Source organism: Pleurodeles waltl, chromosome 7, assembly GCF_031143425.1.
Source record: "Pleurodeles waltl isolate 20211129_DDA chromosome 7, aPleWal1.hap1.20221129, whole genome shotgun sequence".
NCBI classification, from domain to species: domain Eukaryota; kingdom Metazoa; phylum Chordata; class Amphibia; order Caudata; family Salamandridae; genus Pleurodeles; species Pleurodeles waltl.
This window is the reverse complement of record NC_090446.1, coordinates 703,148,216-703,172,190: the sequence shown is the minus strand read 5'-3', so window position 1 is coordinate 703,172,190 and position 23,975 is coordinate 703,148,216. Positions and strand designations below refer to the sequence as shown.

Genomic DNA, 23,975 nt, shown 5'->3' with positions numbered 1-23,975 from the left:
AAAATAAAACTAAGAAGTGTGCAGGGACCCTGCTAACCAGGCCCTAACACCAGTGTTCTTTCACTTAAAAAAGTACAATTGTTTCCACAATTGGCACACCCCTGGCACACAGATAACTCCCTAGTAAAAGGTACCAGTGGTACCAAGGGCCCTGTTACCAGGGAAGGTCCCTAAGGGCTGCAGCATGTGTTGTGCCACCCTAAGGGACCACTCACCTAACACATGCACACTGCCATTGCAGATTGTGTGTGTTAGTGGGGAGAAAAAGGCAAAGTCGACATGGCATCCCCCTCAGGAAGCCATGCACACAAAATACTGCCTGTGGCATATAAAAGTCACCCCTCTAGCAGGCTTTAAAGCCCTAAGGCAGGGTGCACTATACCACAGGTGAGGGCATAGCTGCATGAGCAATATGCCCCTACAGTGGCTAAGTCCATTCTTAGACATTGTAAGTACATTGTGGTCATATTAAGTATATGATCTGGACGTTTGTCAGAACGAACTCCACCGCTCCATAATGGCTAAACTGAACACTGGGAAGTCTGGTATCAAACTTCTCAGAATAATAAACCCACACTGATGCCAGTGCTGGATTTATTTTTTAAAAATGCACACAAAGGGCATCTTAGAGATGCCCCCTATATTTTACCCAATCCTTCAGTGCAGGACTGACTGGTCTGTGCCAGCCTGCCACTGAGACGAGTTTCTGACCCCCTAGGGTGAGAGTCTTTGTGCTCTCTGGGGCCAGAAACAAAGCCTGCACTGGGTGGAGGTGTTTCACACCTCACCCCTGCAGGAACGTAACTGTAACACCTAGCAGTGAGCCTCAAAGGCTCAGGCTTTGTGTTACAATGCCCCATGGCACTCCAGCAAGTGGAGATGCTTGCCCCCCGGACACAGCCCCCACTTTAGTCGGCAAGCCCGGAGGTGATAATGAGAAAAACAAGGCGTCACCACCCACCAGTCAGGACAGCTCCTAAGGTGTCCTGAGCTGAGGTGACCCCTGCCTTAAGAAATTCTCCATCTTGGTTTTGGAGCAATTCCCCAATAGGAATAGGGATTTGCCCCCACCCCCGGGGGGATAAAGTGTAGCCACCCTCCAGAACAGTAGCCATTGGCTACTGCCCCCCCAGACCCAAACACACCCCTAAATTCAGTATTTAGAGGCGACCCTGAACCCAGGATATCAGATTCCTGCAACAACAAGGACTGCTGACCTAAAAGCCCTGCATAGATGACGGAGACGACAACTGACTTGGCTCCAGCTCTACCAGCCTGTCTCCAGACTCAAAGAACCTGCACAGCGACGCATCCAGCGATCTCTGAGGACTCAGAGGACTGACCTGCACCTAAAGGACCAAGAACCTCCTGAGGACAGCAGCTCTGTCCTGAAACAGCAACAAATTGCAACTTTAAAGAGACTCTCACTTCCTGCCAAAAGCGTGAGTCTTCACATTCTACACCCGACACCCTGAGTCGACCTCCCTGCACCCCACCAGCGATGCCTGCAGAGAGGATCAAATGGCTACCCCTGACCGCTGTCTGGTAACAGAGGAACCAGCCACCTGGACCAAACACTGCACCCACAGCCCCCATGACAGAGTGGAATCACCTACCAGTGACGGAGTGACCATCAGGCAGCCCTCATCCTAGCCCCCCCCCCGGTGCTCTTCAAAGCCTCCCTGGTATGCTCCTCTGAACTGGAGCACCCCTGTTCTCCATAGGCGCCTATGTGCTTTGGGCATTTCTTTGACCTTTGCACCTGACCAGCCCTGTGTTGCAGGTGCTGTGGCTTTGGGGTTGCCTTGAACCCCTAACGGTGGCTGCCTATGCCCAGGAGACTGACTGTGTAAGTGCTTTACTTACCTGAGAAACTAACGTTTACTTATCTCCCCCAAGAATGGTAGATTTGTGCACTGTGTCCACTTTTAAAATAGCTATTTGCGATTCTAATCAAAACTGTGTGTACTACAGTTTTAAATGAAAGTTCTATGCTTACCTGTGTGAGTAACTTGCATTTTATGTACTTACCTCAAATTTGAATCTTGTGGTTCTAAAATAAATTAAGAAAATACATTTTTCTATATAAAAACCTATTGGCCTTGAATTAAGTCTTTGAGTGTGTGTTCCTCATTATTGCCTGTGTGTGTATAACAAATGCTTAACACTACCCTCTGATAAGCCTACTGCTCGACACACAGCCACAAAATAGAGCATTAGTATTATCTAAATTTGCCACTATCAACATCTAAGGGGAACCCTTGGACTCTGTGCACACTATCACTTTGCGATAGTATATACACTGCCAACTTCCAACAGTGTGTTTGATGTATTCACTGGGATCCTGCTAACCAGGACCCCAATGATTATGCTCTCTCCCTTTTAACTTGGAAATGTACCATTTTCACACCACATTTGGCATACTGGTGCTCCCATGTAAGTCCCTAGTATATGGTACCCAGGTGCAGAGGGCATTAGGGTACCAGGGGATCCCCATGGGCTATAGCATGTATTAAACCACCCATAGGGAGCCCATGCAAAGTGTTCTGCAGACCTGCCATTGAAGGCACTGCACTAGGTCAATGTAAGGCACCCCTATGGCAGGCCCTCCTAGCCTAGAGGGCAGGGTGCAAGTACCTGTGTGTGAGGGCGCCCCTGCACTAGCAAAGGTGCCCCCACAAACTCCAGTTGTATTTTCCTGGACTTCGTGAGTGGGGGACGCCATTTTATGTGTGTACTGGTCATAGGTCACTACTCATGTCCAGTTACATAACGGTAACTCCTAACCTGGGCATGTTTGGTAAACATGTCAGAATCATTCCCCAATACTATTGCAAGTGTTGGAAGTATGAACTCATGCACTCTGGGGGCTCCTTAGAAGACCCCCAGCATTGTTTCACCAGTCTTCTGGGGTTTTCCAGACACCCAAGCTGCTGCCATCCTCAGAGCAGTTTCTGCCCTTCTGTTGGTTGATCTGATCAAGCTCAGGAAGGCAGAACAAAGTATTTCCTTTGGGAGAGGGAGTTAACACCCTCTTCCTCTGGAAATAGGTGTGACTGGCTTGGGAGGGATAGCATCCCCAAGCTACTGATATGCTTTGAAGGGCACATTTGGTGCCCTCCATGCATAAACCAGTCCACACTGGTGCAGGGACCCCCAGTCTCTGCTCTGGCACAAAACTGGACAATACAAAAGGGGAGTGACCACTCCCCTGTCCATCACCATCCCAGAGGTGGTGCCCAGAGCTCATCCAGAGGGCCCCTGGTTTCTGCCATCTTGAATCCAAGGTCGGCAGGGACTTCTGGGAACATTTGAGTGACCAGAACAGATAGGTGACGTCCAAGCCATCCCTGAATAGGTGGTCACCTGGCTAGGTGACCAATCCCCCTTTCAGGGCTATTTAGGGTCTCTCTCTTGGGTGGGTCCTCAGATTGGGCTTGCAAGATTCCAGCAGGACTCCTCTGCAACCTCTACTGCGACTTCTGCCCACTGGAACAGCTAATGGACCCTCCTGGGAACGACAATCTGCAACAACAACGAAGACTCTGCTTGCAACATTGTTTCCATGGCTTCTTCCAGTTTCTGCAACATTTCCCCTGCTGTGCATCCTCTGAGGGCGGGGAAGTCTTCAGCCTTCATGAGAAGAAAGAAGGAATCTCCCTGGGAGTGAAGGAGTCACTCCCCTACATCGAGACAACCAGCTGTGTGGCTCACCTCTCATCCAGAGTTGTGTGGATCATGCATCAAGGGTGGTGGTCCGCAGCAGTCCTCTTGGTCCTCTCTGCCAGCTGCCCAACTTAGGTGGAGTTAAGCCTTTGCCTTCCCATGCAGGACAGTATCCCGTGCACTGCATCTCTTGCAGCTACCAAGGTTTGTTTGCATCTCCTCAAAGGGATCTTCAGGCTACGTGCAGCTCCAGCCCCCAGCACTCCTTCCTGCAACACACAGCCCTATCCGTGTTTCTCCTGCGGTGTGGGACCCGTCTCCAGTAATGCTGCGTGGGCTTTTCTGCAACTCCTGTGGCCCCTCCTGTGGGACCTCCGTGGGTGCTGCATCTGCCCCTGTGGGCTCTCTGTGTTGCTGACGGTCCTCTGTGACTCCCCCTCCAGGGCCTTGCTGGTCCCCAGCAGCTTCACTTTCCGCCAACCATGACATTTGCCTTTGCCAAGGCTTGTTGGTGGCATCCTTGCACCAGAACCAGACTGCATTCTTCTTCCAGTGTGGGACGTCATCTGCATCCCTCAGGATCTCTTCATCAACTCCAGGGCTGCAGTGCTGACCTCCACAACAACGGCGACCAGCTCCTGCATTCCTAGACAGGGGGGCAGGGGCTCCTGCCCCCACTGGACTCTTCTGTGACTTCTGGACTGTCTCCTCTCACAGGTCTCCCTCTTCAGGAATCCACTACTGGTATATTCCAGTATTGTCTGGGTGTTGCATTTTCTTCTTTTCCTTTCTTTTCAGTTGTTTGGGGAAATCCAGTAACTTACTCCTTTCCTCCTGGTCGCTAGGGGGCACTGAGGTACTTAACTTTGTTGTTTCCTAATACATCTGGCTCCCCTCTACAGAATCCACTTACCAGTGTGGGCTCCTCTTTTGTGGTAGTGTGGTCGAGCAGTTAGGCTTATCAAAGGGTAGTGGAAAACATTTGCTGTACACACACAATAGAAGAAGCACACACTCAACGACTTAATTCCAGACTGTAAGGAAATGCCTCCTTGGCATGGTTGCCCCCTGACTTTTTGCCTTTGCTGATGCTATGTTTACAATTGAAAGTGTACTGAGGCCTGCTAACCAGGCCCCAGCACCAGTGTTCTTTCCCTAACCTGTACTTTGGTATCCACAATTGGCAGACCCTGGCATCCAGATAAGTCCCTTGTAACTGGTACTTCTAGTACCAAGGGCCCTGATGCCAAGGAAGGTCTCTAAGGGCTGCAGCATGTCTTATGCCACCCTGGAGACCTCTCACTCAGCACAGACACACTGCTTGCCAGCTTGTGTGTGCTAGTGAGAACAAAATGAGTAAGTCGACATGGCACTCCCCTCAGGGTGCCATGCCAGCCTCTCACTGCCTATGCAAGTATAGGTCAGTCACCCCTCTAGCAGGCCTTACAGCCCTAAGGCAGGGTGCACTATACCATAGGTGAGGGTACCAGTGCATGAGCATGGTACCCCTACAGTGTCTAAACAAAACCTTAGACATTGTAAGTGCAGGGTAGCCATAAGAGTATATGGTCTGGGAGTTTGTCAAACACGAACTCCACATCACCATAATGGCTACACTGAAACCTGGGAAGTTTGGTATCAAACTTCTCAGCACAATAAATGCACACTGATGCCAGTGTACATTTTATTGCAAAATACACCCCAGAGGGCACCTTAGAGGTGCCCCCTGAAACTTAACCGACTGTCTGTGTAGGCTGACTAGTTCCAGCAGCCTGCCACACTAGAGACAGGTTGCTGGCCCCATGGGGAGAGTGCCTTTGTCACTCTGAGGCCAGTAACAAAGCCTGCACTGGGTGGAGATGCTAACACCTCCCCCAGGCAGGAGCTGTGACACCTGGCGGTGAGCCTCAAAGGCTCACCCCTTTGTCACAGCCCAGCAGGGCACTCCAGCTCGCTGGAGTTGCCCGCCCCCTCCGGCCACGGCCCCCACTTTTGGCGGCAAGGCTGGAGGGAACAAAGAAAGCAACAAGGAGGAGTCACTGGCCAGTCAGGACAGCCCCTAAGGTGTCCTGAGTTGAGGTGACTAACTTTTAGAAATCCTCCATCTTGCAGATGGAGGATTCCCCCAATAGGGTTAGGATTGTGACCCCCTCCCCTTGGGAGGAGGCACAAAGAGGGTGTACCCACCCTCAGGGCTAGAAGCCATTGGCTACTAACCCCCCAGACCTAAACACGCCCTTAAATTTAGTATTTAAGGGCTACCCTGAACCCTAGAAAATTAGATTCCTGCAACAACAAGAAGGACTGCCCAGCTGAAAACCCCTGCAGAGGAAGACCAGAAGACAACAACTGCCTTGGCTCCAGAAACTCACCGGCCTGTCTCCTGCCTTCCAAAGAACTCTGCTCCAGCGACGCCTTCCAAAGGGACCAGCGACCTCTGAATCCTCTGAGGACTGCCCTGCTTCGACGACGACAAGAAACTCCCGAGGACAGCGGACCTGCTCCAAAAAGACTGCAACTTTGTTTCAAGAAGCAGCTTTAAAGAACCCTGCAACTCCCCGCAAGAAGCGTGAGACCTGCAACACTGCACCCGGCGACCCCGACTCGGCTGGTGGAGAACCAACACCTCAGGGAGGACCCCCGGACTACTCTACGACTGTGAGTACCAAAACCTGTCCCCCCTGAGCCCCCACAGCGCCGCCTGCAGAGGGAATCCCGAGGCTTCCCCTGACCGCGACTCTCTGAAACCTAAGTCCCGACGCCTGGAAAAGACCCTGCACCCGCAGCCCCCAGGACCTGAAGGACCGGACTTTCACTGCAGAAGCGACCCCCAGGAGTCCCTCTCCCTTGCCCAAGTGGAGGTTTCCCCGAGGAAGCCCCCCCTTGCCTGCCTGCAGCGCTGAAGGGATCCCTTGATCTCTCATAGACTAACATTGAAAACCCGACGCTTGTTTCTACACTGCACCCGGCCGCCCCCGCGCTGCTGAGGGTGAAATTTCTGTGTGGGCTTGTGTCCCCCCCGGTGCCCTACAAAACCCCCCTGGTCTGCCCTCCGAAGACGCGGGTACTTACCTGCAAGCAGACCGGAACCTTCTCTCCATTCTAGCCTATGCGTTTTGGGCACCACTTTGAACTCTGCACCTGACCCTGAGCTGCTGGTGTGGTGACTTTGGGGTTGCTCTGAACCCCCAACGGTGGGCTACCTTGGACCAAGAACTGAACCCTGTAAGTGTCTTACTTACCTGGTAAAACTAACAAAAACTTACCTCCCCCAGGAACTGTGAAAATTGCACTAAGTGTCCACTTTTGAAATAGCTATTTGTCAATAACTTGAAAAGTATACATGCAATTGAAATGATTCAAAGTTCCTAATGTACTTACCTGCAATACCTTTCAAACAAGATATTACATGTTAAATTTGAACCTGTGGTTCTTAAAATAAACTAAGAAAATATATTTTTCTATAACAAAACCTATTGGCTGGATTTGTCTCTGAGTGTGTGTACCTCATTTATTGTCTATGTGTATGTACAACAAATGCTTAACACTACTCCTTGGATAAGCCTACTGCTCGACCACACTACCACAAAATAGAGCATTAGTATTATCTCTTTTTACCACTATTTTACCTCTAAGGGGAACCCTTGGACTCTGTGCATGCTATTCCTTACTTTGAAATAGCACATACAGAGCCAACTTCCTACACAGACCAATGGTTTTTATACACTAAAATACATTTTCTTCATTTATATATAGAATTGCAAGATTAAAGTTGCAGTTAAATACTTCAATAGATTCGTATTTCACACATGTTTGAACAGTACTTTGTTTGAAATCGAGGTTATACAGTTTTTGAATTATAGGCAATAATCTATTTTTAAAACGGACACTGCAATTTTCAGAAACAGTTCCTGGGGGAAGAAATTATCATTTTACAAGTAAGTACAACTCTTACTGTTTCAGTCTCCGGGTTCTAGGAAGTCCACTGGTTGGGGTTTCAAGTTAACACCCACCACCAGCAACACTCGTCCGGCCGGGTGTAGAGGTCAAAGATGAGCAAAGTAACGTGGGCTCCTATGGAGACAGGGGGTACTCTAAATCAGGTCTGCCTGCAGGTAAGTACCCGTGATTCGGAGGACAGACCAGGGGGGATTAGAGGGGCACAAGTAGGCACCAAACACACACCCTCAGAGGCACAGGGGCAGCAAGGTGCAAACAGGACGTCGGGTTTCCAATGCTGGCCTATGAGGGGATTCGGGGGTCACTCACAGGTGAGGTCCAGGGGGGTGTCTTGGGCACACCGTCGGTTGGACAGGGAGGAGGGTCGCCTGCTAAACGTGGCTGCACTTGGGTGTCAGTTTCTCAAAGGCCTGTGGGCTGCAGATGCAGTGGGTGCTTAAGCGTCATATCTTCATCCAGAGCTTTCGCAGTCAGGGGGGCCTCGGGATTCCCTCTACAGGCGTTGTCGTGGAGGGGTGGAGAGGTCAACCCAGGGTGGGTACTTGCTCAGAATCGCCTGCGGATTCTCTCTAGCTCGTTGGACCACCTGGACACGGACCGTGGGCATCGGGTGTAGAGGGTTAGGACTCACGCCATCGAAATGAGGCGAGAGTTTTTGGTTGTTGGTTTTGTCTGACAGGGCCACTGTCCACAGGAGGTCTTGTCCTTTTGGGTGCAGGGCCGTCCTCTGGAGATTGTCGGAGGTCGCTGGTCCTGTTGGATGTGTCCCTGTTCTTGTGCAGGTTCTTTGAAGCAGGAGACAGGATGGTAGGGCTGGGGCCAAAGCAGTTGTCTTCCTTCTCTGCTGGGGGTTTCAGCTAAGCAGTCGTTGTCAGGTCGCCAGGAATCTGGTGAGCTGGGTTCAAAGAGGCCCTTAAATCCGAGAATTAAGGGTGTTTTAGGGGTCAGAGGGCAGTAGCCATTGGCTACTGTCCTCGAGGGAGGCTACACTCTCCTTATGCCCACTACCTTTGGGTAGGGGGGCACAAACCTAATCCTATGGGTCCCTGTCCTCCAAACCAAGATGGAGGATTCTGCAGGAAGGGGGGGTCACCTCAGCTTTGGACACCTTAGGGGTGGTCTTGGCAAGGATGGTCACTCCACGCTGTTTTCCGGCTGAACTTGCCACCAAAAGTAAGGCTTTGTCCGGGGGCAGGCAGCTCCACTAGCTGGAGTGCCCCGGGGCACTGTAATCCAAGGCTTGAGCCTTTAAGGCCCACCACCGCCAGGTGTTACAGTTCTTGGGGGTGGATGTGAAGCACCTCCACCCAGGACAGGCTTTGTTTAAGACCACAGAGTGCACAAAGGCTCTCACCCCAAGTGGTCAGAAACTGGTCTGGAAGTGGCAGGCTGGCATAGACCGATCAGTCCTACACTAGCAGTTTGGCTAACATAAAAGGGGCCTCTCTAAGATGCCTTTTGTGTGGACGTTTCAATAAATCTCACACTGGCATCAGAGTGGGCTTATTGTGCTGAGAAGTTTGATACCAAACGTCCCAGTATTCAGTGAAGCCATTATGGAGCTGTGGAGTTTATAATGACAAACTCGCAGACCATATACTCAATATGGCTACACTGCACTTACAATGTCTAAGAATGAGCTTAGACACTGTAGGGGCATAGTGCTCATGCACATATGCCCTCATCTGTGGTATAGTGCACCCTGACTTAGGGCTGTAAGGACTGCTAGAGGGGTGACGTACCTATGCCACAGGCAGTGGTTTGGGGGCATGGCACCCTGAGAGGAGTGCCATGTCGACTGTTTCTCCCCACCAGCACACACATCCTGCAAGGCAGTGTACATGTGCTGGGTGAGGGGCCCCCTAGGGTGGCATAATAAATGCTGCAGCCCTTAGAGACTTTCCCTGGCCACAGGGCCCTTGGAACCATGGGTAGCTTCTACAAGGGACTTAACTGTGTGCCAGAGCTGTGCCAATTGAGGAAACACAGGTACAGTTTTTAGAAAAGAACACTTGTAGGAAGTTGGCTCTGTATGCACTATTTCAAAGTAAGAAATAGCATGCATAGAGTCCCAGGGTTCCCCTTAGAGGTAAGATAGTGGCAAAAAGAGATCATTCTAATGCTCTATTTTGTGGTAGTGTGGTCGAGCAGTAGGCTTATCAGAGGTAGTGTTAAGCATTTGTTGTACACACACAGGCAATAAATGAGGAACACACACTCGGAGACAATTCCAGGCCAATAGGTTTTTATATAGAAAAATATATTTTCTTAGTTTATTTTAAGAACCACAGGATCAAGATTTACAATCAATACTTTAAATGAAAGGTACTTCACTCAGGTATCATAGGAACTTTGAATCAGCAAAATAGCATGTACAGTTTTGGCAAAAATGGCAATAAGCTATTTTAAAACTAGACAGTGCAAATTTCAACAGTTCCTGGGGGAGGTAAGTATTTGTTAGTTTTGCAGGTAAGTAAACCACCTACAGGGTTCAAAGTTGAGTCCAAGGAAGCCCACCGTTGGGGGTTCAGGGCAACCCCCAAAGTTACCACAACAGCAGCTCAGGGCCGGTCAGGTGCAGAGGTCAAAGTGGTGCCCAAAACGCATAGGCTTCAATGGAGAAGGGGGTGCCCCGGTTCCAGTCTGCCAGCAGGTAAGTACCCGCGACTTCGGAGGGCAGACCAGGGGGGTTTTGTAGGGCACCAGGGGACACACAACTCAGCACAAAAAGTACACCCTCAGCGGCACGGGGGCAGCTGGGTGCAGAGTGCAAACAGGTGTCGGGTTAGCAATAGGTTTCAATGGGAGACCCCGGGGTCTCTTCAGCGAAGCGGGTGGGGGGGGGGGGGGGGTTTGAGGGGGTCGGGGTCTCCTCGGGGTAGCCACCACCTGGGCAAGGGAGAGGGCCACCTGGGGGTCGCTTCTGCACTGGAGGTCAGATCCTTCAGGTCCTGGGGGCTGCAGGTGCAGTGTCTTTACCAGGCGTCGGGTTCTTTGAAGCAGGCAGTCGCGGTCAGGGGGAGCCTCTGGATTCCCTCTGCAGGCGCCGCTGGGGGGGCTCAGGGAGGGTCAACTCTGGCTACTCACAGGGTCGCAGGCGCCGGGGAGTCCTCCATGTAGCGTTGGTTCTCCGCAGGTCGAGCCAGGGGCGTTGGGTGCAGAGTGTAAAGTCTCACGCTTCCAGCGGGAAACGTGTGGTCTTTAAAAGTTGCTCCTTTGTGGAACAGGGCCGCTGTCCTCTGGAGTTCTTGGTCCTTTTAGATGCAGGGTAGCCCTCTGAGACTTCAGAGGTCGCTGGACCCTGGGGGACACGTCCTTGTTGCAGTTTTTCTTGAAGTGGGGAGACAGGCCGGTAGGGCTGGGGCCAAAGCTGTTGGTGTCTCCGTCTTCCCTGCGGGGCTTTCAGGTCAGCAGTCCTTCTTCTTCAGGTTGCAGGAATCTGTTTTCCTAGGTTCTGGGGGCCCCTAAATACTCAATTTAGGGGTATGTTTAGGTCTGGGGGGGGTTAGTAGCCAATGGCTACTAGCCCTGAGGGTGGCTACACCCTCTTTGTGCCTCCTCCCTGAGGGGAGGGGGGCACATCCCTAATCCTATTGGGGGAATCCTCCATCTGCAAGATGGAGGATTTCTTAAAGTCAGAGTCAACTCAGCTCAGGACACCTTAGGGGCTGTCCTGACTGGCCAGTGACTCCTCCTTGTTTTTCTCATTATCTCCTCCGACCTTGCTGCCAAAAGTGGGGCCGTGGCCGGAGGGGGCGGCATCTCCACTAGCTGGAATGCCCTGTGGCGCTGTAACAAAAGGGGTGAGCCTTTGAGACTCACCGCCAGGTGTTACAGCTCCTGCAGTGGGAGGTGAGAAGCACCTCCACCCAGTACAGGCTTTGTTACTAGCCACAGAGTGACAAAGGCACTCTCCCCATGTGGCCAGCAACATGTCTGGTGTGTGGCAGGCTAGTAAAACTAGTCAGCCCACACTGGAAGTCGGGTATGTTTTCAGGGGGCATCTCTAAGATGCCCTCTGGGGTGTATTTCACAATAAAATGCACACTGGCATCAGTGTGCATTTATTGTGCTGAGAAGTTTGATACCAAACTTCCCAGTTTTCAGTGTAGCCATTATGGTGCTGTGGAGTTCGGGTATGACAGACTCCTAGACATATACTCTTATGGATACCCTGCACTTACAATGTCTAAGGTTTTGCTTAGACACTGTATGGGCATAGTGCTCATGCACCTATGCCCTCACCTATGGTATAGTGCACCCTGCCTTAGGGCTGAAGGCCTGCTAGAGGGGTGACTTATCTATACCATGGGAAGTGTGAGGTTGGCATGGCACCCTGAGGGGAGTGCCATGTCAACTTAGTCATTTTCTCCCCACCAGCACACACAAGCTGCCAAGCAGTGGGTCTGTGCTGAGTGAGGGGTCCCCAGGGTGGCATAAGATGTGCTGCAGCCCTTAGAGACCTTCCCTGGCATCAGGGCCCTTGGTACCAGTTACAAGGGACTTACCTGGATGCCAGGGTGTGCCAATTGTGGGAACAAAGGTACAGTTTTAGGGAAAGAACACTGGTGATGGGGCCTGGTTAGCAGGCCTCAGCACACTTTCAAATCATAACTTGGCATCAGCAAAGGCAAAAAGTCAGGGGGTAACCATGCCAAGGAGGCATTTCCTTACAACACTTGTTAGCAGGATCCTAGTACACTTTCAATCAAAGTTGGGATCAACACTAGGCAAAAAGTGGGGGGAGGGGGTGTAACCATGCCAACATTGGCACTTTCCTACACATTTCATTTACTTAGTATATGGTTTGGTCTCTTCCTAGGGTCTCTATTGTTTACTGTCATTTCGCTGTTTTCTATTGATTTTCATGCTCATGCCAGATTAGTAAGGAGTAAATAACAGTGTGTTTACTCACCCGTTATTAGTATTCTAGTATTTGTGTTACCATAATAAAGTACCTTTATTTTAGTAACACTGTGTGGTTCTTTCATGTGTGACACTGCTGTGTTGTGTGACTACGGGGTATTGCATAAACTCTGCATGTGTCCTAGATACATCTTGGCTGCTCATCCAAAGCTACCTTTGCTTCCTAGACACTGTCTACACCTCACTGATAAGGGGTTACCTGGTATAAGGGGATAACATTATAGGTGCTTACCACACACCAGGCCAGTTTCCTACAGTGGAATTATTCAGATTCATCTAGCATTGTTGGAGCTGTCTGTGATGTCAGTGTCTCCTATCAAGGCTCCACCGAGGCATGCGACCCCCCCGTTTCAGTATGATTTTGTGCACTCAGGGGGCTCCTTAGAGGACCCCAGCATTGCTCCTACCAGTCTTCTGGGGTTTTCCGGGCAGCCCGTGCAGTTGCCACCCCACAGTCAGGTTTCTGCCCTCCCGCTGCTTGACCAGCTCAGGCAGAGGAAGGCACAACGATAGACTTCCTGTGGGAGAGGGAGGCAACACTCTCTCCCTTGGAAATAGGTGTTACATGGCTTGGGAGGGGTAGCATCCCGAGCCACTGGTATGCTTTGAAGGGCTCATTAGGTGCCCCCCTTGCATAAACCAGTTTGTATCAGTCCAAGGACCCCCGGTCCCTGCCCTGGCGAAAACTGGACAAATACAATGGAAGTGACCATTTCACTGTCCACCACCACCCCAGGGGTGGTGCCAAGAACTCCTTCAGGTGGCCACTTGATTCTGCCATCTTGAATTCAAAGTGGAAAGAGGCCCCTCGGAGCATCCACGTGGCCAGGACAGGAAAGTGATGTCACAGCCCCCTCCTGATAGGTGGTCATCCTGCTGGGTGACCAATCCCCCATTTCTGGGCTTTTTAGGGTCTCCCTGTTGGGTGGGTCCTCCAATTCAAAGTGCAAGATCCCAGCAGGACTCATCTACATTGTTTACTTCATCTTCTGGCCACTGGGACTGCAGCTGGACCGTCCAGGAGCCAACATCCTGCAACTTCAGCAACTACTTCAGTTTGCAACATTGTTTCTCCGAGTCCTACTGGCAACTGCAACAGTTGCCTGGCTGTGTATCTTCTGAGGGCGGCAAGTCTTCAGCCTGCATAAGAAGTAAGAAGGAATCTCCCTTGGAATGAAGGAATCACTCCCCTGCATCTGCAGGCACCAACTGCAATGACAGCCGTTTGCATGGACCCTGTCTCCTCCGGGAACTGCATGGATCCAGCATCACAGGTGGTGGTCTGGAGTGGTCTCTTTGGTCCTCTCTGCCAGATATCCAGCTTGGGAGACGGTAAGTCCTTGTCTCTCCTTACAGGACCCTGTACACCGCAACTCTTGCAGCTATCAAGGCCTGTTTGTTCCTCCTCCAAGGGATCTTCTGGCTTCGTGTAGCCTCGGCTACCAGCACTTCTTTCTCCCAAGCATAGTCTCCTCTTGGCTGCTCCAGCGATGTGGGACTTCCTTTCTGGTGTGCTGAGTGGGCCTCACTGCAACTGCTGTGCCTACTGCTGGTGGATCACCTGTAGGGGCTGCCTCCTCGTCTTGTGATCTTCCTGACTGCTTAGGATCACTCAGTACTCCCCTCCTTGTGTCGAGTCCCCTGGACCCTGCTGGTCCTGTTCAGCCTTGCCAAACTTCTTCGTCCAGCTTTTGAATTTGCCAAGGCCTATTGGGGGGTTTCCAGCACCACTGACCGACTGCAACTCAACCGCTGATGTGGGACATCACGATCATCACTTCTGGGACTTCTCTTCGTCTCCTGTGCTGCATGGCTGACCTTCTTCGTCCACCGTCGTACTGGTCCTGCATCCACAGAAGGGTGTATAGTGGCTCCTGCCACAGCCGGACACTCCACGACGAACTGGACTCGGACCCCTTCCTTTGCAGTTCCTTTTCTGTCAGGTTCAACCTTTGGGTTATTCCAGTCTTCCTTGGGTCTTGCATAATCCTTTTCAAAATTCCTCCTGTTGATTTGGGGGAAAACCTGGTATTTACCTCTGCTCTCCTGGTCGCGGGGGGGTGTCACTCTGGTACTCACCTCACAGGGTTCCTCGTTCCTCCAGATCCCTGCTACCAATTCCACTTCCTTGGGTAAGGGACTTCCTTTCACACTCCACTTTTTTTTAGTATATGGTTTTGCCCTCCCCTAGGGCCCTCACTGTATGCTTTTGCCAATGCTTTCAATGCTCTTCACTGATTGCTAAGGAAAATGTCACTTACCCAGTGTACATCTGTTCGTGGCATGAGACTCTGCAGATTCACATGCTTTGCACATCCCGCCATCTAGTGTTGGGCTCGGAGTGTTACAAGTTGTTTTTCTTCGAAGAAGTCTTTGAGTCACGAGATCGAGGGACTCCTCCCCTTTCAGCTCCATTGCGCATGGGCGTCGACTCCATCTTAGATTGTTTTCCCCGCAGAGGGTGAGGTAGGAGTTGTGTATTATAGTAATAGTAATAGTGCCCATGCAATGGAGTAAATATGTATGTACATAATGTGGTTTAAAGCGATATATTTACAAATTTACAAATGTTCAAGATCAACTTCGAAACGGCTACAGGCTACCGGGGAGGCGGGTGGGCGCATGTGAATCTGCAGCGTCTCATGCCACGAACAGATGTACACTGGGTAAGTGACATTTTCCGTTTGATGGCATGTGTAGCTGCAGATACACATGCTTTGCATAGACTAGTAAGCAATTATCTCCCCAAAAGCGGTGGCTCAGCCTGTAGGAGTTGAAGTTGTTTGAAATAAAGTTCGTAGTACTGCTTGTCCTACTGTGGCTTGCTGTGTTGTTAACACATCCACGCAGTAATGTTTGGTAAACGTATGAGGCGTAGACCATGTGGCTGCCTTACATATTTCAGTCATTGGAATGTTTCCTAGAAAGGCCATAGTAGCACCTTTTTTTCTAGTCGAGTGTGCCTTTGGTGTTATAGGAACTTCTCATTTTGCTTTGAGATAACAGGTTTGAATGCATTGAACTATCCATCTGGCAATGCCTTGTTTGGATATTGGATTCCCTGTATGAGGTTTTTGAAAAGCAACAAACAGTTGTTTTGTTTTCCGAATTTGTTTTGTTCCATCAATGTAGTACATTAAAGCTCTTTTGATGTCTAATGTATGTAGTGCTCTTTCAGCTACAGAATCTGGTTCTGGAAAGAACACTGGTAGTTCTACTGTTTGATTTAAGTGGAACGGTGATATGACTTTTGGTAAGAACTTAGGATTTGTTCGTAAAACTACTTTATGCTTGTGTATTTGAATAAATGGTTCTTGTATGGTAAATGCTTGGATTTCACTTACTCTTCTTAGAGATGTGATGGCAATTAGAAATGCTACTTTCCATGTTAAATATTGTATCTCACATGAGTGCATGGGTTCAAACGGTGGACCCATGAGCCGTGTTAAAACAATGTTGAGGTTCCACGAAGGAACTGGTGGTGTTCTTGGTGGGATAATTCTTTTTAGGCCCTCCATAAAAGCCTTTATGACTGGGATCCTAAAGAGTGAAGTTGCGTGCGTAATTTGCAGATAAGCTGAAATTGCGGTGAGATGTATTTTAATGGATGAAAAAGCTAGCTTTGACTTTTGTAAGCGCAGTAAGTAGCTTAGGATGTCTTTAGCAGATGCGTGTAAGGGTTGAATTTGATTACTATGGCAGTAATAAACAAATCTTTTCCATTTATTTGCATAGCAATGTCTTGTGGTAGGTTTTCTAGCTTGTTTTATGACCTCCATACATTCATGTGTAAGGTCTAGATGTCAGAATTCTAACACTTCAGGAGCCAAATTGCTAGATTCAGCGATGCTGGATTTGGGTGTCTGATCTGTTGTTTGTGTTGAGTTAACAGATCTGGTCTGTTTGGCAGTTTGACATGAGGCACTACTGAAAGGTCTAGTAGTGTTGTGTACCAAGGTTGTCTTGCCCAAGTTGGTGCTATTAGTATGAGTTTGAGTTTGTTTTGACTCAATTTGTTTACTAGATATGGAAGGAGTGGGAGAGGGGGGAAAGGCGTACGCAAATATCCCTGACCAACTCATCCATAACGCATTGCCCTGAGCCTGATCCTGTGGGTACCTGGATGCAAAGTTTTGGCATTTTGCGTTTTCTTTTGTTGCAAATAGATCTATTTGTGGTGTTCCCCATCTTTGGAAGTAAGTGTTTAGTATTTGGGGTTGAATCTCCCATTCGTGGATCTGTTGGTGATCCCGAAAGAGATTGTCTGCTAACTGGTTCTGAATTCCTGGAATGAACTGCGCTATTAGGCGAATGTGGTTGTGAATCGCCCAATACCATATTTTCTGTGCCAGGAGACACAACTGTGTTGAGTGTGTTCCTCCCTGTTTGTTCAGATAATACATCGTTGTCCTGTTGTCTGTTTTGACAAGAATGTGTTTGTGGGTTATTATAGGTTGAAAAGCTTTCAACACTAGAAATACTGCCAGTAATTCTAAGTGATTTATGTGAAACTGTCTCTGTTGAGTGTCCCATTGTCCTTGGATGCTGTGTTGGTTGAGGTGTGCTCCCCACTATCATGGAGGCATCCGTTGTTATTACGTATTGAGGCACTGGGTCTTGGAAAGGCCGCCCTTGGTTTAAATTTATAGTGTTCCACCATTGAAGCGAGGTGTATGTTTGGCGGTCTATCAACACTAGATCTTGAAGTTGACCCTGTGCCTGTGACCATTGTGATGCTAGGCACAGTTGTAAGGGCTGCATGTGCAATCTTGCGTTTGGGACAATGGCTATGCATGAGGACATCATGCCTAGTAGTTTCATCACTATCTTGACCTGTATCTTTTGTTTTGGGTGCAAGCCTGTATTACATTGTGAAATGCCTGTACCCTTTGTGGACTTGGAGTGGCAATCCCTTTTGTTGTGTTGATTGTCGCTCCTAAGTATTATTGTATTTGACACGGCTGAAGGTGTGACTTGTTGTAGTTGAGTGAGAAACCTAGTTTGTGAAGGGTTTCTATGACATACTTTGTGTGTTGTGAGCACTGTTCCTGCGTGTTGGTTTTTATTAAACAATCGTCTAGGTACGGGAACACATGTATTTGCTGTCTTCTGATATGAGCAGCCACTACTGCCAGGCATTTTGTAAAAACTCTTGGCGCAGTTGTTATCCCGAATGGCAACACTTTGAATTAGTAATGTACCCCTTGGAATACAAACCTTAAGTACTTTCTGTGTGAAGGATGTATCAGTATATGGAAGTACGCATCCTTTAGGACTAGTGTTGTCCTGTAGTCTTGTTTGAGCAAAGGGATTACGTCCTGCAGTGTCACCATGTAAAAGTGATCGGACTTGATGTAGATATTTAATGTTCTGAGATCTAATATAGGTCTTAGTCTTTTTTGGGTATGAGAAAGTAGTGAGTAAACTCCTCTTCCTCTCTGATGAATTGGTACCAACTCTATTGCATCTTTTTACAACAACGCTTGAACTTCTAGTTGTAGAAGATCTATGTGTTGTTTTGACATGTGTGTTTTTGGTGGGACATTTGGAGGGAATTCTAGAAATTCTATGCAATAACCATGCTGGATAATGGCTAGGACCCACGTGTCTGTTGTTATTTCCTCCCAGTTTTTGTAGAAGTTGGTTAGTCTCCCCCCCACTGGTGTTATGTGCTGGGGATTTGTGACATGGAAGTCACTGTTTATTTTGTGGAGTTTTGGGACTTTGGAATTTCCCTCTACTCTTTGGGAACTGTCCCCCTCTATATTGTCCCCGAAAAGTTCCCCGCTGGTATTGGCTCTGATAAGTGGGCCTTGTTTGTGAGGTTGTGGGTTCAGTGCTTTGTCCTCAAAACCCCCCTCGAAACTGTGATTTTCGAAATGTGCCTCTGCTCTGTGGGGAGTAGAGTGCGCCCATGGCTTTGGCCGTATCAGAGTCTTTTTTTTAAGTTTTTCGATAGCAGTGTCCATCTCCAGCCCAAACAACTGCTGTCCGTTAAATGGCATATTCAGCACGGCTTGTTGTATTTCCGGCTTGAATCCAGATGTACGCAGCCATGCATGTCTCTTTATTGTTACTGCTGTATTGACAGTCCTAGCAGCTGTGTCTGCTGCATCCATTGCTGACCGTATCTGATTATTCAAGATACTCTGTCCTTCGTCCACCACTTGTTGCGCTCTTTTTTGAAACTCCTTGGGCAAATGTTCTATAAAATGTTGCATTTCGTCCCAATGAGCCCTGTCATATCTCGCCAACAAGGCCAGTGAGTTGGCAATCCGCCATTGGTTGGCTGCTTGTGCCACCACTCTTTTCCCAGCCGCGTTGAACTTACGACTCTCTTTGTCTCGAGGTGGTGCATCGCCTGAGGTGTGTGAGTTCACCCTCTTGCATGCTGCACCTACTACCACTGAGTCTGGTGTTAACTGTTGTGTGATGTCTGTTGGTGGCGGTTTATATTTTTTCTCCACCCTTGGAGTTATGGCCCTTCCTTTGACAGGCTCTTCAAACACTTGTTTGGAGTGTTTTAGCATTCCAGGTAGCATGGGGAGGCTCTAGTACGGGCTACGTGTGGACGACAGTGTGTTAAATAGAAAGTCGTCTTCAATTGGCTCTGCATGCAGGCTGACATTATGAAATGCTGCTGCTCTTGACACCACCTGTGTGTAGGCGGTAGAGTCCTCAGGTGGTGATGGTCTAGCTGGATAACAGTCGGGACTTTTATCTGACACTGGTGCATCATAAAGATCACACGCGTCTAGATCATCCTGACTCATCCCTGTATGAGTTGGGGACTGCATCATTGGTGGAGTGACTACAGGTGATGGTTGTGGAGAGCGTTGTGAAGATGGTGGCGGGGCTACTTGTTTAGCCACCTTTGCCTGTGGCTGCTTGTCTTTCTCTTGGAAGGCAAGTTTTCGTTTAATCCGAATCGGAGGGAGAGTACTGATCTTCCGTTTCCTTTTGGATGTGGTGCCTTCTTTGGGTGTAATCTGGCTCCATTATCTCTAGTTCCTGTCCAAATCTATGTGTTTGCATTTGTGAGGACAGGCCTTGTTCCTCTGTGTAGGAACTTGTTTTCGGTTCCGAGGCCGGATGTTTCGGTACCGAAACCTTTTCGGCTGCTTTTTTCGGTTCCAACGACACTTTTTTGCTCTTCGGCGTACTGATTTCTCGGTGCCGACTTGCTTCGGTGATGCTCTCTCGGTGCCGAGATTGCTCTGACCCAGTGTCTCGGGGTCGAGTCTGCTCTGTGCCGGTATCTCAACCGGAGTCGGATGACTCGACACATGCATGCCCTTTTTCGGTGGAGATGCTCGGTCACCTAATTTTCGGGTTAAGCCATGGCCTGCCGGCGGTGGCGTCCCCTGGGCTTTACTGGTCTTTGCGTGAGTTTTGTGTATCGACGTCTTACTCACGGTTTTCGGCGTCTGTTCAGGATCGACCTCTTCCGAGTCCGAATCCTCTATGGAGAAGGCTTCCTCTTCTTCCTCCATGTGTTTTGGTCCTGTCGGCACCGACGCCATCTGTAGTCTTCTTGCTCTTCGTCCCTTAAGGTCTTTCTGGACCGAAACGCTCGACAGGCCTCACAGGTATCCTCCTTGTGTTCTGGAGACAAACACAAATTACAGACCAAATGCTGATCTGTATAAGGGTCAGAAGCGGAATGGGGTCCGTTCCATTAGCTTTGAAGATGCACGTGGTCGGGCCCGACCAGGCCCCGCCAGGAAATCGAAAACCCCGAAGGGCTGCCGGAGCTCTTCAAAATTCGGTGTCGATCTGTTGTAACTAACCCGATACCGAACGCAAACAATACCGTCAAATTTTCCGAGATTTTCACTAACTTTCCAAACCAAAACGCGGAGCGAAAAGGAACACGCCCGAACCCGATGGCGGAAAGAAAACAATCTAAGTTGGAGTGGACGCCCATGTGCAATGGAGCCGAAAGGGGAGGAGTCCCTCGATCTCGTGACTCGAAAAGACTTCTTCTAAGAAAAACAACTTGTAACACTCCGAGCCCAACACTAGATGGCGGGATGTGCAAAGCATGTGTATCTGCAGCTACACATGCCATCGAACAGTGTATATAACAGTGTGCTTACTTACCTCCAGTTGTGGGGACTTCCTAATAGTATTCTAGTGTTTGCCTTACCATAATAAAGTACCTTTATTTTTCTAACACTGTGGTTCTTTCATGTGTGCCAGTGCTCTGTGACTTTAGTGGTATTACCTAAGCTTTGCAAGTCTCCAAAAAGTCTTGGCTGCTCATCCAAAGATACCTCTAGAGAGCCCTGCCTTCCTAGATACTGCCTACACTTCAGTAATCGAGGATACTTGGACCTGGTATAAGGTGATAACACCATGGGTGCTCACCACACACCAGGCCAGCTTCTCACAATGGTGGTGCAGCAGTAGGATGAGAAACTTGCAATTGCCTTACCACTCTCTCACTACTCACTTTCCACAGGAAAGACTATCACTAGTTGTTAGGTACACACTGCACTTAGAGATCAGTATCTCTCTAGTCTCCTAGTTTGGCTACGTTAGGGGTCTAGTATACCCCTTGCTGCAAACTTTTCTAGTTAGAACAGTTGGGTGCACCCACACCACTCTAGTAGGATGTCTTCAGTGGATCACACAGTTCAGGTCTCAGATTCTCCATATGAGAATTCCACCTTCAGGAAATGGGGAAATGGGGCAGTCCTCAGAGGATGTCGAGGTCGCTGGTCCCTTTGGAAGGCGTCGCTGGAGCAGGATCTTTGGAAGGCAGGAGACAGGCCGGTGAGTTTCTGGAGCCAAGGCAGTTGTCGTCTTCTGGTCTTCCTCTGCAGGGGTTTTTCAGCTAGGCAGTCCTTCTTCTTGTAGTTGCAGAAATCTAATTTTCTAGGGTTCAGGGTAGCCCTTAAATACTAAATTTAAGGGCGTGTTTAGGTCTGGGGGGTTAGTAGCCAATGGCTACTAGCCCTGAGGGTGGGTACACCCTCTTTGTGCCTCCTCCCAAGGGGAGGGGGTCACAATCCTAACCCTATTGGGGGAATCCTCCATCTGCAAGATGGAGGATTTCTAAAAGTTAGAGTCACCTCAGCTCAGGACACCTTAGGGGCTGTCCTGACTGGCCAGTGACTCCTCCTTGTTTTTCTCATTATTTTCTCCGGCCTTGCCGCCAAAAGTGGGGCCTGGCCGGAGGGGGCGGGCAACTCCACTAGCTGGAGTGTCCTGCTGGGTTGGCACAAAGGAGGTGAGCCTTTGAGGCTCACCGCCAGGTGTGACAATTCCTGCCTGGGGGAGGTGTTAGCATCTCCACCCAGTGCAGGCTTTGTTACTGGCCTCAGAGTGACAAAGGCACTCTCCCCATGGGGCCAGCAACATGTCTCGGTTTGTGGCAGGCTGCTAAAACTAGTCAGCCTACACAGATAGTCGGTTAAGTTTCAGGGGGCACCTCTAAGGTGCCCTCTGTGGTGTATTTTACAATAAAATGTACACTGGCATCAGTGTGCATTTATTGTGCTGAGAAGTTTGATACCAAACTTCCCAGTTTTCAGTGTAGCCATTATGGTGCTGTGGAGTTCGTGTTTGACAGACTCCCAGACCATATACTCTTATGGCTACCCTGCACTTACAATGTCTAAGGTTTTGTTTAGACACTGTAGGGGTACCAGGCTCATGCACTGGTACCCTCACCTATGGTATAGTGCACCCTGCCTTAGGGCTGTAAGGCCTGCTAGAGGGGTGTCTTACCTATACTGCATAGGCAGTGAGAGGCTGGCATGGCACCCTGAGGGGAGTGCCATGTCGACTTACTCGTTTTGTCCTCACTAGCACACACAAGCTGGCAAGCAGTGTGTCTGTGCTGAGTGAGAGGTCTCCAGGGTGGCATAAGACATGCTGCATCCCTTAGAGACCTTCCTTGGCATCAGGGCCCTTGGTACTAGAAGTACCAGTTACAAGGGACTTATCTGGATGCCAGGGTCTGCCAATTGTGGATACAAAAGTACAGGTTAGGGAAAGAACACTGGTGCTGGGGCCTGGTTAGCAGGCCTCAGCACACTTTCAATTGTAAACATAGCATCAGCAAAGGCAAAAAGTCAGGGGGCAACCATGCCAAGGAGGCATTTCCTTACAGTGTGCTTCAAGGAAACTGAAGACCGAGAAATCCCAATAAAAGTCTACTTCTGGGGTTACTGCTCCAGGCTGATCAAGACAACACAGGTAGCCTGGAGGAGGAGGAAGTCTAAACTGACCCTCCCATCTTAGACCGGGTAGATTTAGGCTAGACGAAGGAAGGTCAGGAAGAATCTGGGGAACACCACGGACCTGTTAGGAGCACTGTATAGGTGAAAAGTGGGGGTCACTCCAGAAGGCCCACTTTTTCTCCAAGAGGGTTGGTTCAGAGAGTCCCCAGAATGAGGAATAGCCTACCCTGTCAATACCTTCAGTATCCGAAGGGACCAACTGCTCCAACTCAGAGGAAGATTCCTTAGACAGGGAACTTAGGAAACTGAGATTGAAGGAGGCCAAGCTGAGGATGCAGAAGCAGCTAGCCCCAGATAGGAAGGCCTTAGCAGTGGAAAGGGAGAGACAAGTTTTGGTGTTCGCTTCCCTTGGTGGCACCAATCTTAGCTTTAAGGACACCAGGGTCAGGGAGGACTCCTATGATTCCAGGAGCCTGAGCAAGATAGTGCCACCTTACAAGGTGGGAGATGATATTCATAAATGGTTCACTGCTTTGAAGAGGGCCTGTAAAGTATAAAAGCACCCCACCCCCCCAGGACAGTGGGCAGCAATCTTGTGGCTCTCCTCTGACAAAGGCAGAGGCAAACTCCTCACTGTCAGAGAGGAGGATGCAGACAATTATACAGCACTGAAAAATGTTCTCTTAGATGGTTTTGGCCTAACCACTGAACAATATAGAATTAAGTTCGGGGAGACAAAAAAAAGTCCTTCTAGGATTGGAAAGACTTTGTGGACTGCTCTGTTAAAGATCTGGAAGGCTGGTTGCATGGGAGTAAACTGAGTGACTACCAGAGCTTATACAATATGATTATGATAGAGCACATTTTGAATAACTGTATTTCAGATCAGCTGCATCAATACCTAATGGACTCTGATTTGAACTCACCTCAAGAATTAGGAAAGAAGGCAGATAAGTGGGTCTGCACTAGGGTGAGTAGCAAGACTCACACAGGGGATGACCACAAAAAGAAGGAAGCAGGTAAGCATCAGGACAAAGGTGGGGACAAAGAAAACCAGTCTTCATCAGGCCCACAAAATTCTTCTGGGGGTGGGACTACACCCTCTTCCTTTAAAAAATCTTGGTGCTATATGGGTAAGCATAAAGGCCATAGGGCAGGAGACAGCATCAGTCCTGAAAAAGGCACCATGCCCCATACCACTACTAATACCACTTCTCCTCCTAGTGCCCCTAG

General features: G+C 49.4%; 1 protein-coding gene across 4 annotated transcripts in view; it reads right to left on the bottom strand.

Moving 5' to 3' along the window:
* The window catches only part of AFF4 (ALF transcription elongation factor 4), a 902,368-nt gene that overhangs the window by 398,099 nt on the left and 480,294 nt on the right, over positions 1 to 23,975 (bottom strand). The window lies entirely within an intron of this gene.